The sequence below is a fragment of the Diceros bicornis genome, chromosome 33 (assembly GCF_020826845.1).
Source record: "Diceros bicornis minor isolate mBicDic1 chromosome 33, mDicBic1.mat.cur, whole genome shotgun sequence".
NCBI lineage: Eukaryota > Metazoa > Chordata > Mammalia > Perissodactyla > Rhinocerotidae > Diceros > Diceros bicornis.
In genome coordinates this window covers 11,476,207-11,489,513 of record NC_080772.1, presented here as the reverse complement: position 1 = coordinate 11,489,513, position 13,307 = coordinate 11,476,207, and the positions used below count along the sequence as shown (strand labels likewise).

Genomic DNA, 13,307 nt, shown 5'->3' with positions numbered 1-13,307 from the left:
TTAGAAGGGCTGAAGACTCAGTTGTGAAAGTGATCACTGTACACAGGTGATGAACATCAGTGTAGTGGGCAATGCCACATGTGCAAACGGGCAGCACTCAAGGAATGCAGTGAGGAATAAACAGCTCCGTGAAAGCAGAATGCAGCACATTACATAACAGGGACAAGTCCCGCAGAAGGGTCAAAGCAGAGAAATATACATCTGGTGGGGGAGAAATTGAACAGAGTCTTGAAATGCTTTATAAATACACGTGCCAGGTGGTTCCAGGAAAATTCATTACACTCTAAAAACTCCTAATGTGAAACTTTTTTAGGCCTGAGTTCAACAAATGCACGCATCTTTCTAGTTTACTACATACAAGCCAATGGTCAAAATCTTAAATTAAATCTCTAAGGGTATCAGCTTTACAAGATTTTTCGGTTGGTTAAATGGAGGAGTATGACCAAAAAAAGGGGGAGGGAAATTTTTTTCCTTAAAAATACAGCATGAAATGTTGAACTACAAATAAAACTGAGAGCGTAAAAGAAAATGAAGCCCTGCTTTTTCCTGCTATTTTTGCCATCTGCTGCCAGGTTTAGAGCAAGGACGCAGAGCCTGAGTGAGAGGCAGAGACGGCGGTGGGCTGGGGGAAGAGAGGCAGGCATCAACCCCAACTCTGACTGCCCCGCGTGCCTCACAGGACCAGGGACGACCACACTGACCTACAGGACAGCGTGTGTGTGTGGGGGGGGGGGTCCTGGGAGCTACTCCTTGTGCTGTGCTTAGAATCTAATGCTACTGGGTGGGGATATTTACCATAATTTTCCCAGCAATGATGTTATAAAAACTCCACTGGCACCCCAGGGGAAACTCTTGGGAAGAAATCCATGTTAACCAGGGAGGAGTGAGGCTTTACAACCCCTTCTTACCTAGGATGGAGAGTGGTAGGATACATGCAGTGCGAAGCTTTTCAGTGAAATGTCCCGTTTCAAAAAACTGAGATTCAAGTCCACTGCTAACTGGATGGAAGGAAAGCATGAGAATCTTATAAAATCACTTAAAATTAGAAACTCTGACACTATTTATAGGCCAACTGCCATTAAAGTGACGCTTGAAAAGAGTTTGTTGGTCTCTTGAGTGAAGTACACACCACCAATACATTCCACTACCTCCTTTTTCCTCCACTACCTGAGATTCGAATGTCAGCCAGCAAGGTCTTGGTCACAAGCACACCTCCAGAGGAGTCTTGACCCTGAGGAAAGGCGGGCTGGAGACTTCTGAGAATACACTGAATAGACCCCTAGGCATTCACAGACCATTCTAAGGTCCATTAGAATAGACCAAAGATTCGATCACACAGTTCAGTAGTGGAATCTTTCATATGTCATAGATCTGAACTACCAATGAATTAGCCACACTATTCTTCCATGTAACCAGGGCTAAAACCATCGCTTTCTTGGACCTCCTCAGATTTTCTTCACTTCCAACTCCTGGACGAGTAGTTGTCACTCAGGATGGCTTTTCAAATATAAAGTTATTATCCCTTCACAAGAATGACTGACACCGTCAGTGTCGCAGGGCAGGAAAGGTTTCTTATCCTCATTAAATCCTCAGGTGCACCAAGCACCAGACACATGATTTTTAATGGAAATGATGACTGCATTAACACATAGACATGACATGAAGCCAGGTGAGTGCGCACAGTGGGGATGGTTGCGCTCACTCTCTATCCCTCATCAGCTCTGACGTGTGGTCTTTTGTGGTCTCCCCCAAACTGCAGAATTAATGCAATTATTGAAGTTGGGCCAATCACAATAACTCAGTTTTTCCTGCTTTTTTCTTCCTTTGTTTCTGACTTTGTTTCTTCCTTCCTTTCTCTACAAGTAGATGGTGTCTCTCTCTTTCCGTGAAATGACGCCACTGGCCCTGTTAACCCCCATGTCGCCATGTCTTATGTCTGTAGATGCTGCTATCCGAGCTTGTAAACAGGCAGATGAGAATCTACAGTAACTTTTCCCTACATGCACAAACAGTCCTTTAAAGTCCATAAAGCATTCTTTTTGTGTGTGTGTGAGGAAGATCAGCCCTGAGCTAACATCTGTGCCAATCCTCCTCTTTTTGCCGAGGAAGACTGGCCCTGGGCTAACATTTGTGCCCATCTTCCTCTATTTTATATGGGACGCCGCCACAGCATGGCTTGACAAGCGGTGTGTCAGTGTGCACCCGGGATCTGAACCTGCGAACCCCGGGCCACTGAACCGGAGCACGTACACTTAACCACTGTGCCACTGGGCCAGCCCCCACAAACCATTCTTAATTCCTATAGTTTGCTAGATTTTGTACTGGATTCTAAAGATATACAGTTAAAACATAATTCTTACTCTCAAATTGCTTATAATCTACTAGAAAGGGGCAGAAGCAACTCACTGTAACATAAATCAGCTTATGGTAAGTGCCCCTTATGTTCTCAGAGACTGAAAAAAATACATGACTACGCACTCAGAGCCATTAGGGACTATGAGTCTACACAATGGAAATTCTGAATAAATGGAGATTTCAGGATAAGAAAAGCCTTTACAGGGGAGAGGAAATCTGAACTGGGCCTTACAAATGAGCGGGGTTTTGATCGAATTTCTACTTGTGCTTCTTGCTGTCAGTGGGTCTGTTTTTCCTTCCAGAGGAGATGCTGTTATTTTTCTCTTGATGGTGTTTTCTGTATGTCTATTTAGATGTCACTCTATTACGGACACTTAAGAACTGACAACAGCTTTCCATTCTGTGTTGCTGAATAAAATTTTTTTCATGAAGGGCTTCCTGGGTTGGTAAATAAGTTCATTTCTCCTCAGGAAGTTAGTCAGCCCACAGAACTATGCTAATGCTGCAGAATGATCTAAAATCTCCTCTAGGATCCTCCAGCCCATGTTCTCACACTGTATGCATGTCTGAGGTAGCCTGGAATAGCACTGCTTGTTTATTCATCCTCTCAAACAGCTGAAAGACCATGCATTCACTGCATTAAGGGAGAAACTTTAAGTGAATTTATCATATAATTTGAGAATCATATAAATGCTTAAAGCAAAGAATGATTTCAAGACTACTTATAAATGTACATAAATTGTGAAGAAATCTGTGCAATGAATGAATGGTAAAAATTCTTGGATTTTGCTCAAAAAAGCTTTTTTTTTAAAGCAAAAAGTAACTTTTGAAATGGCCTCAAAGGAACTTTTGGACTTTGGGAGAGAGGAATTACTAAGGAATTCCAGGCAAGAAAAAACACATAAACTCTGATGAGCCACATGTGTAAAGAACATGAGAAGAATAATGGGTACTGACTTTGGACAAGTGTGGAGAGCCCAGCTGAGAGGCGGCTTTAACTGTCAGGCTCTGGAATTTAAATGTGATCTATAGGTAACTGGGAGAAAGCAGGGTTTCGGAGCAAGGAAGTAACATGATGAAAATAGAGTTTGTAAAAGAATTTTCTGCTTACTAAATGGACTGGTCTGAGAGCAGAGACTAGAGGCCAGCTGACTAGCATAAGGCTAAGTCAGTAATGGAGCTGTTTGGTGATGAAGAGACGGCAGTGCCAGTGCACCATGCACGATGCACGAGGAAAAGTCAGCAAAGCTTCACACCTGAATGGGCATGTGTAGCAAAGAACCAGGAGTCACTCAATGTGGCTTTCTTCCTGAGGAAGGACCTTCCATTGACTGTCATGGCGAAAACTTTTTCTCTTTGACCAAGGATGACGCTGAGCCCTGTTTATATGTGTCCTATAGAGAATCAGACCCATCAGACTCAAGTAAAGTCAAGAGATAAATATTTCAGCACGATGATGGACGAGTGCTATGTGAAGCTTCGAGAGTAGGTATGCCCAAATACTACCCAAAGAACACGCATAGAGAAAGCAGCATCTCTTCCCCTGCTAAATAGGAGGATTTCCCGAAGAAAAAGAAATGTGCGTTATGAGTATTTTCAGGTTTTCTGTTGCATTTCTGAGCACAGATACGCAAAAAAAAAAAAATAACAGAATTGAATATTTAACATACTTTTATCCTAGATGTCTTAGTCTGTTCGGGTTGCTATAACAAAATATCACAGACTAGGTGGCTTATAAACAACAAACATTTATTTCTCACAGTTCTGGAAGCAGGAAGTCCAAGATGAAGGCACCAGCACGGTTGCACTCTGGTGAAGGGCCTCTTATGGGTTGCAGACTGCTGACTTCTCACTGTGTCCTCATACGGCAGAAGGAGCAAGGGAGCTCTCTGGTCCTCTTTTATAAAGAGCACTAACCCCATTCATGAGGGCTCCACTCCCATGACCTAAGCACCTCCCAAAGGCCCCATCTCCTAATAACATCACCTTGGGCATCAGGATTTCAACATATGACTTTGTGGGGGACATAAACATTCAGACCATAGCACTAGACTATCCAAGACAGAGACCAGTGCGGAGAGGATACTTCATCTTTACTAATCACTTGGTCCTGATAAACGCCACATACCTCTGAACTTCTCTGAGTAATCAGAACCCATGAACGCTTTCTCAATCCACACCTAGTGATGGTACAAACACTTAACAGGTTGGAGAATACATAAAATGTGAAAATCTTGATATTCTAGCTTTTCTCCCAGCACAACTGCAATCACTCTGCACGTGTCCTCTCTCTCTCTAACATGTGTGCTCTTCTGGTCTCTTTCCATCGTTACTTGACTTTTGGTCTCTTCCCTTTTCTTATTAACTGAAAAATTCCATGGAATCATTCTAATATTCCAGTGGACATCCATGTTTTCTTGTAACTTTCCCACTCCACCTTCCCCATTGCCCAATTTCCCTCAACTAACTTTCCTGTTGCATTTACGACTCCATCACTGTAAAGAAATCAAATGGTGTGAAAGGTCTGGTAAGGGGTTTAATAGAAGAGCCTGGAGTAAGCTTGGGTTTTAGGCCCAGTGTGTGTTTTATCACATGGTTGCCCTTTGGTATGAGGTTTAACCTCTTTGATTCTCGTATCCTCGTCTATACGATGAGGATTCTAACACCTTCTCTGCAGGGCAAGTGAAAACAGCAGATGAGGCATATAACACCTGTGAAATTAACAGAAGAAACCTCAACTAAATTAGAGTTGGGAAGGCCTGTAGGGGGAGCTCTCATGCTCTAGCATACTTGGTCAATTACTGTAAACAGGAAGAGAGGCATGCTTGCGTCTCCAACAGACAGGTGTTTTCTATTTTACCATCTAGCAGGTGGAAGGAAGATTTATCTCCCCGCCTGGCAACAGCCCAGCCAGTGAGAGACTGTAGCAACCCAGCCAATGAGAAGCCTCTACTCTTTGGACTCCTAGTTTCCTCCAATGGACTTTTCATTTACTACAGCCCCTCCCAACTCCCCTTTTACTCTATAAAAGCAAGCTCCCCTCCTTTGTTCTCCAGTTTTGCCTATGGTCTGCCATGGGGTGCATATCTCAAATTGCAATTCTTTTAGTTGTTCCCCAATAAACTCGTTCTGTGGGTAAAACTACTGGCCAATGTACTTTTTTAGGTTTGATACCCTTCTAGCACAGTGCTCCTAGAGCCAGCCTTCCACAGATGATGGGCTTAACTTTTCTGCTGATCTTTGTAGAAAGCAATGACTACGTTGACAATGAACTGATATTCTGATAGCCATTAATAATTAACAACAACAACTATACATAGTAATGTAGAATTTGTCGTTCACTTGATTAAAAAAATAGCATTTTAAATATACCAAATAACTTAATTGGTAATTGAATAATTTAAATTGTGGCCTCTTGAACTTCAAAGTAAATGTGTGTTAAATCTTCAAAAACAGAATTATACTTTCTAAGTATAGAAGTTTTAGAGAGGGGAATATCTCTATATCTATCCTTCCAGAAGCCTACATGATTTTTGTGAATAAAGAGACTAAAACAACTAAAAACCCAGCTGTGTTTACCAGAGAACGCCCCCTCTTCTTCTTTAAAGACCAGGGAGCAAGGTCAAAAGCCTGGCTCCGACAGACTGACTGCACGGCGGGTCTCATTACCGCGGCTGGCTCTCCCTGGCTCCAGAGGGAGACCTTGCCCAAGGTCGGCTGAGACTGCTTCCCAGGAGCCACACCTGACCGAACTGTGGAACCCGAGCTCTGAGTCATTCGCTTGGCAAAGAGCCGATCTGGGAAAAGGCACAAGTCAGAGATGCTGGCGTGAAAGGTAGATGAGTCATGGACAAGGAACAAATCACTCGCTGCGGAGGACCAGCTTTAGGAAACATAGAAATGGAAAAAAAGGCTTTTGGGGAAAACTAGGACATATTTTTGGTTAGGACTATTTAACACAAAAAAACATGCAAAGGTTGTTTTTGCTCCCAGCAATTTCTCAAGTATCTAGCACTTACAATACAAAAAAACAAAACTCCATCCCAGAGAAGTTTTTTAAAAGGAAACTTTCCAGGAGAAACTGACTATCGATTACTTAAGTTTGATTAAGATAACAAGAAACCAAAGACAAAGGGACCTTGTAAATTATTTCCTGCGATTGCAATCACATGAATAATGCATAGAAATTGGTATTTGTGTATCCCTTTAAAGATTACTTACATATATATTACACAGGAGGCTTCATGTTCTAGGTTGAAGAAACTCAAAAGCTTGACCAAACGAACATTACAAAGCCATTTTATTTTAATGCCTTCATTTTCTTTTTTAGTTTCTTTTTTAGTTTCCTTAAACAAGAAGGTCTTTTTCTTTAAAAAAAGACCTACCTTGTACTCTAAAAACAAAGTAATCTTAAATGCACATATTGAGAGTAATGAAAAATGTTAATGACAATAATAATTGTATTGTTATATGTCTTCATAAGGCTATTTACCCGTAATTTAAAAGCTTAGAAAAAAACAAAGTTTTAATGAACTTTAAATGCAATAATTGCCTGAAACAGTTGAAAATATTTGGATAATAAGACAAAAACTCTGCTTTTCACAACATTCTTTAGAGCACTTTTTAAAACATATTTCTATCTTATTTATGGGAAAACTGATAAAAAAACAACAGAAAGTAACTTGCACACAATGACCTGACATGATTTAAGAATTAGATATAGCAGCCAAGATTTAGTGTCTACAACCCATTGACATTGTGTTAATGAGTCACATGGCTGCAATCTTGCTAATCTTTTGGATGCAGGACCTAGACAAATAATAATCTTGATAAAGCTCATACTGGTTATGCTTGTGAAGGTAACTGACTGTCTTCTCTAAATAGTTCATCTTGAGAGGAAAAGGAGAGGCCCCCCACTTCTCACATGCCCATGCTATACCAGGCACTTCCCATAGCTATGTCATGTAACCTTCCCCAAACCCCTACTAGCTTCCTGTTATTCTTATTTGGTATACGGGAAGCAGAGGCTGGGAGAAGCAGTCCATTCGCAGGATTAGTAAGCAGTGGAGCTCAAGTTACACCCATGTCTACTCACCCCCCACTTCTTTCCTGGCCACTCGGGCTGCAAGTTCAACTGCTGTCAGGAGCGAGCTCGGTGAACATGAACCTCACACAGCTGTGTATGAGAGACGAGGGGTGTTGGGAATCAGGAGGGGGACCAACAGGCCTTGGTTTGCTAGGGGACTTTTCCTTCTTTTAGCACTGCAAGTCCCATGTCCCAGGAACCCCCTTACTTGAGGGCAAACTGGGATGGGCTCCCTAGAATGATGCAGAGTGGAGAATACAGGCCCTGTTAGAAGGCATTTCCCATTAAATCTGCCTGTGCTCAGGTGCAATTCTACAACCTCGGCTCTATAAGGCCTGGGGATGGGAGAGGGCAAACTGGGATGGGCTCCCTAGAATGATGCAGAGTGGAGAATACAGGCCCTGTTAGAAGGCATTTCCCATTAAATCTGCCTGTGCTCAGGTGCAATTCTACAACCTCGGCTCTATAAGGCCTGGGGATGGGAGAAGCTGAGTTCCTTCTAGCCAACCAGAGCCCAAGCTTTCATATCAGCACTTCTTATATCTGGGATAAGAAAAGAAAGTAATATGGTGATAAAAGTGATAAATTTCAGGGTGGATCACTGAATTCCACCTGGCACAGATTGATTCTCACTTGTCAGCCTAAGTTAGAGTCTGAGGTTCCTAGAAAGCAATAACATCTACCTAACAATGTCCTGCATAATGCAATAATAATTATATGCAACTATAAAATGCATGGCATACTATAGAGGCAATGGTACATTACATATGGATGCTGAAAAGGAGGCTCGAGAGGGCTGTCAATCAAATCAGAGCATGTGGTCACTTGCAATATGGGCACCAAGGTTAAGGCTGTGTGTTCTCATGAGGGCTGCTCTTTACCACTCCTCAGGTCATTGCTGGAGACTGGAGAGCTGTCTCCCATTTTCCTAAACATTCCCAACCTCCTCATTTGGTGATATTGAGCTCCCAGCCCCTCTGTAAACGGGAGGAACCATCTGTAAACTGTTCATCCACTTCCTCAGCTCCTTCCTGGGAAGATGGGTCTGGCTATAGGATGTTTCCAGGTTCTCCATCAGCTTGTGGACACCAGGAAGGAATCCGGGAGTGGTACAGACATGGGGCAAAGTACCCAACAGTGTCTTCCATGGAGTCATACATTCCCAAGTCTGCTGGCTGTCCTCCCAACACCTGCCCTGCCCTCCCAGTCTGTCTCTCAGCTGGCTTCCACCCTCTTAACTCGGCATCCCTTGGGAGGCCATACTGCAAAAATCTCGCCCAGGGCGCCTGCTGCCGGCCCCACACTATTTGGCCTGTCAGAAAACACCATCTCATTCCCCAACTACAGGCAGTGTACTTCTCACTGGAGTGTAAATACGTTCATCTTTTAATATTGTCTTCAAATCCACGCACTTCTAAATACGTGGGCAATTACTAATAAATATAACACAGCATTTAAGAAACCATAACTACTAGCAGATACGTAAAAGACACATCACGGAAACCCTTGGAACAGCAAATCACTGTTACTTGTATTTTGGTCCTGGCAGGGACCTCAAAAGTGGGACTCCTTTACTTTTTTTTTCACCAGACAGCAAAATATCTGAAACAGTCTCTTTGCCTCAATGTAATAATGACACAGGTTTTCAGAGAGAATCAATACCTTCTGCTCAGAATGGATCAAATCAAAGCAATATACTTACTTGGAAGAGGAACGTGGATCTTACGGAAGGTAGGCAGAAGTCACAGGGAATCTTTCCTATCTTAAAGTACTCTCTGCAGCATGAAATACCTACAAATAGAGAAGAAAAAGAGTGCTATTGCTTTTTTAATTGACAGAAATAGGGAGGCTATTAAATACTATATACAACAGAAAGTGATAGTTCTTTTAAAAATTGGCCAATAAATTTAAAAGACAGATAAACATGTTAGTTAACCAAAATTGTTAGTTTTTTACATACTTCATGTAGAAGATGAGTGTTTTGCTCACTTTATTTTTTTTAAGGAGACATTTAACCATAGGTAGCAACGATACAGAAAGAAGAATATAAACATCAAGTTGTGAGAAGTCACATAAACAAAGGTTTACACAGTGCCATCTCATTTCTGGAACTGCTGCTCTGCACATCCCTAGTCTGAGTCTCCCCAAGGCAGGATAGAGTGTTAGAATTTCAAAGGGTCTTAGAGCTGATCTGTACACAATCGTCATTTCAGAACAGGAAACAGAGGCCCAACCCAGGCTATGGGGCTCAGCACAAACCACTTAGCTGGCTGGGGCAGAGCTCCTGGTTGCCACAGGAGCACCCTTCACCTGCACCGTAACATTCCCGTGCCAGTAGTCACTCATTCATCATTCACTCATTCATTCATTCAAGTACTGACTGAGCACTTCCTATGGACCAAGTTCTGTTCAAGGTTCTGGGAGTTAAGACAAAAATCTCTGACCTGCAAGTTGACATTCCAGAGAGAGGAGACTAAATACAACAGATACTATCTCAGGATGTCCCACTGGGATCGCAGCTGGACACATCTGAGCAAAATCCTGAAGGAATGAGGGAACAAGCCATGGATCTATCTGGGGAAGTGCATTTCAGGCAGAGGGGGCAGCCAGGGCCCCAACGCAGAAAGAGCACAGGAGGCCAGTGTGGCTGGAGTAGAGGGACATGGGAGGACACAGAAACGGTGGCTAAGTCTGTGGCAATGGATGAACCAACCAATGTAAAGCAGGTGACAGGGGAGCTGATGAAGGACAGAACCTTGAAGAATATCTACTTAAAAGGTGGGTAGAAAAGAAGGAGACAGGGAAGGAACAATCAGAGACAGGAGGAAAACAGAAAAGGGAGCTGTTTCCCAGAGGCCACAGGGTCAGAGAGGTGTGGGCTTTGGCCATCAGCTGTGAAGAAGGATACTTCCAACTCAGAGAGTAGGGTGGGGTATGGACAGGTTGTGAAAAAGTAAGTGTGGAAGCCTGACTAGGGCAAAACACTACAGAATTAGGAGGATCCTGCAGTATCGGAAATGCAGAGTCTGTTTTCACGTAGACATTTTACCGGGGCAAGATCTAAAGCAAATGTGTGACTCCTAAAGTGGACGTTCCCTCCAAATTTGACAAGATTTAAAATATGTCTAAATTCAATTAAATGTATAAGGAAAGCATAAGGCCTTAATCATAGTAAGGTTAAATGCAAGTGTTATAATCCAAGCCCAAATTTTACAAGCTTGTTTTTAATGAGTACATACAAAATAAATAAAAGTCAACTAAATAAATAAATAGAGTCAACAGGCATCCAATAGCAAATGATAATTCCTGGCAAAGCAAACAGTTCCAAAAGTAATCACTAAACTACTTAAGAGGATGACAGTAATGAAAGTATTTTGTGATTCCTTTAAGATGCATTTTTAAATTACTGGGTACTTTTTTAAAAACAAATTTCAAATCTCATGTGATGTAAATCTATTAAAATAAAAATACTTCCATGCAACAATTTAGTGTGTATTCTGAGAAGAGCTGGTAGGAGGAAGAAAAGAAATGATAGTTTACATTTATTTCATTTATTTCAGATCACAAAGACGATGACATGGTGAAACTGAAGGTCAATAAAGAATATGAAAGACATCTGTGGCCCACACCAACGCCGGCTTAACATTAACACTAGTGGATGTGGTGCAAAATGGGTGGGAAACAGTAAGTTCTGGATTTGAAGACTTCCCTGGCACCTGTCTTCCCCTTTCTAAAGAACTGGTCACCGCTGCTTGGTATCACCAAGCTAAGTAGCTCTGTTTTGCTCCCTGAACCCCCATTATTTATCTCACTGTCTCTCCTCTTCAAGGCCGCTTCTTGCAGGGTGAGCTGTGCCTTCTGTCTTTCCCTCACTAAGGCTTAGCACAGAATCTAGCACATGGAAGGTGCCCATAACTGCAGAATAAAATAATGAAAGAAAAACTAAATACACTTAGAAGAGAGGCCTAACATTTCTTCAAATATTTTTCCAATGCAGGCAAATTTTGGAGGGTCAATCCTGAAATTAATTATTAACAATTGCTGATGACTGATCTCCTTCAGTTGTTTTGATATCACAGAGGCCCAAGTGACCAGCCACTAGCCACCTATATGGATTCCCTTGGAGCTCTTACAGCCGGGAGCATGGACCGCCCATTGCTCCTTCCTTTCCACAATTATTTTCAGGCCTTGTCCAGCCCCGTTGCTTTGGTGGCACATCATATTCTGTACGGAGTGACTTTTCATTTTTAAACTGATTACCATTTTTCCTGCTGTAATTATAAGCCCCTAGGAGAAAGAGCTAGACAGTATCACTTACAACAGATAATGTTTTAATTTTAAAACAGACCCATTTTTGATTGGTCTGAAATGTCATTCTCTCATCAGTAAAGAGCTATGCCATTATAAGAAGGGAAGAGAAAAAAATTTCAAAGTGTCCAAGAAATTTATTTTTATTTTCTTATCTCAGAAATATATAAAGATTCCCCTTAATGAAGTTAAAAAAGAAAAGTTAAGATGAGAGTCATCTGAAGCTAAAACTGCAGATTTTGTTACTTTGCAAAAATATAAATAACATTCTATTCAGTGCTATTAGAAAGATGCCCCTTTAGTATATACGTTGAAAGGGACTTTGGGAAATCACAGTGCATTACACAATATACACATACATTTATATTTACATTTTTAAGAAGTTCCTTCTAAACACAGAAAGTCTTTTAAGATCCAGCCCTTGAGAATCAACATCACTTAGAATTCTTCCCACAGGGCCGGCCCGGTGGCTTAGCGGTTAAGTGCACGCGCTCCGCTGCTGGCGGCCCGGGTTCGGATCCCGGGCGCGCACCGACGCACCGCTTCTCCGGCCATGCTGAGGCCGCGTCCCACATACAGCAACTAGAAGGATGTGCAGCTATGACATACAACTATCTGCTGGGGCTTTGGGGGGAAAAATAAATAAATAAAATCTTTAAAAAAAAAAAAAAGAATTCTTCCCACAGCTTTCTATGACACACAGCTTAATGGGGCTTTGCTCACAAAAGAAGGTTTACAATGTTTATGTTTGACAACAATAATTTACTTTTAAGGCAGCCTACTACTTATTAATTCTCTGAGACCAAGGTAATTTAGGAAGTATTTTAGGAGATTAAGAGAAGGAGGAGGAGAAACAATTACAGAATTGTATCAATTTATTCTTCCCAAAATGAGTGTCCAAGACTAACTGTTGATAGGCAGAAAGGTTATTCTCCATATCTGCAGCAGGAAGCAGATCAGGCAAAGAATGAAGGCATGAAACAGGAGAGGGGGTCTGGACACGTGAGAAAGAGCAAAACTGCTATATCAAACTGTGCTCTCCACCACAGCTAAGCACCTTCTGAAATCCGACAAGGCGTGGTCTGTATCAAGCGAGTCCAAATAGGAAGGAAGTGCTCTCAGCAGAGCCACCCTTCCAATGCTCATTTCACCACACACGGTATCTTAAGACTGAAAATACTGCAGATTGCTTGAAGTCATAGAGACACTGTGTTATAATGAACGACTCTCAAACTTTCTAATTATAGACAATACTGTATTACAATAAATGACAAACTTTCATAATAGTCATTTTTTTCCTTAAAACTGTTATTTGAGAGAAATATTACATTGGACAATTTATTATACCTCAGGATGGACTAGGGAGGGAATTTCGGGGGGGAGTGGGGCACAGTTAGTATTCCGAAGTTTTCCTCTACCAAAGGATATACCTTTTAACCAGTATATCGTTCTAAATCAAAGCGGTTATTTTAACAAAATACTTAAACGGCAACGTTTGGCTTTTCAGGAGCAGGGAACTAATTCCCGACAGCTTTCAGCTATCAGCAGAGCTCTCCAC

General features: G+C 41.9%; 1 protein-coding gene across 4 annotated transcripts in view; it reads right to left on the bottom strand.

Moving 5' to 3' along the window:
• The window catches only part of FAM110B (family with sequence similarity 110 member B), a 142,628-nt gene that overhangs the window by 52,457 nt on the left and 76,864 nt on the right, over nt 1-13,307 (bottom strand). For 3 of the 4 annotated variants that reach the window (XM_058528742.1, XM_058528740.1, XM_058528741.1), the window contains exon 2: nt 9,144-9,232. The gene's annotated coding sequence lies outside the window, so the exon portion shown is untranslated. Of the gene's footprint in view, nt 1-908; nt 999-9,143; nt 9,233-13,307 lie in introns of all 4 variants that reach the window. The other variant, XM_058528743.1, reaches the window with a different exon arrangement.